This window comes from Herpailurus yagouaroundi, unplaced genomic scaffold, assembly GCF_014898765.1.
Source record: "Herpailurus yagouaroundi ecotype Mexico unplaced genomic scaffold, PumYag 203, whole genome shotgun sequence".
Classification (NCBI taxonomy): domain Eukaryota; kingdom Metazoa; phylum Chordata; class Mammalia; order Carnivora; family Felidae; genus Herpailurus; species Herpailurus yagouaroundi.
In genome coordinates this window covers 20417113-20418278 of record NW_024412434.1, presented here as the reverse complement: position 1 = coordinate 20418278, position 1166 = coordinate 20417113, and positions in this window count along the sequence as shown.

Here is a 1166-nt window from a genome sequence, read left to right as displayed (position 1 = left end):
GTCAAGTAAAAGATGACAAATGAAAAGTATCCATTATCCCAGATAATAGATGAAAAATTTGATTCCGTATAATTTCTTACATGATGAAGTCCTTTTTACATCTTTTCCTGGGTGTTTTTTGTTTTGTTTTGTTTTGTTTTTTGTCACTTCCTATTGCCACGGACATCTTTTACTGCTGTAAGAATACACCGCTTCGTGACTTGTTTTATCAATTTCCTTTTGTGGACATAAGAGTGACTCCTATCTTTTTCTGGTGTACGAACACCTCAATGAACATTTTGTAGAAAATGTAGCATATATCAGTCCTAGGTTTTTCAGGATAAATTTCCAGAATTTCAGCTTAACACATTGTTAAAGTTCTTGATACATATTTCCAAATTACCTGCAACTTATCCCATTAGCAATGAATATGGCACTGGGTTTCCGTCCCCCCCATCAGGAATTTTCAAAACATAACCTATCTCCTACAAAATGTAGCTAGACAATGCCTCCAGCAGGTCACCAACGCTGTGGTCACGGAAGTGCTTTAATGCTTTTGAAAAGCATCGAGGACCTCAGAGAGCTTTTGTTTACATGGGACCTATTTGTCAATATAGAAATTAAAACTCAGACATGTTAAAGACATTTAATTTATGGTAACATTAATGCACCATTATATATAAATATCTTTTTATGTCAAAGACTATATTTTATGCCCAAAAATGTCGTGAAAAGAGTGGCACTGCTTTACTGTTTTGCAAATCTGTTCGATGTGTTACTAGAAGGCAGCTAGATTCTCATTTCTGCCTCTACATTCAAACAGTGACAAAATCCCAGGTCACACAGCCTCTGGAAAGCTCAACTATGCGCCCATAAGAGAATCAGGATAAAATCGGCAAATAATATTTTAGTATTTTCCTGAAAATAGCTTTAACCACCTGACAAGGTCTCAGGAATCCCCAGGGGTTCCCCCGACCATACCGCAAGAACTGCTGATACACACACTGTCAAAGACATAGTGATATTTCTAGCTTTAAGGGAGAAAACAAAAATTAATTTCCAGACGTTGTGGAAGTCAGTACCAAACTTTCATCTGATTTAGGAGGTCTTTTTTTTTTTTTAAGAGAGAGAACGTGTGTGCATGGGAGAGAGGGGGAAGTGGGAGAGGGAGAGAGAGGGGGAGAGGG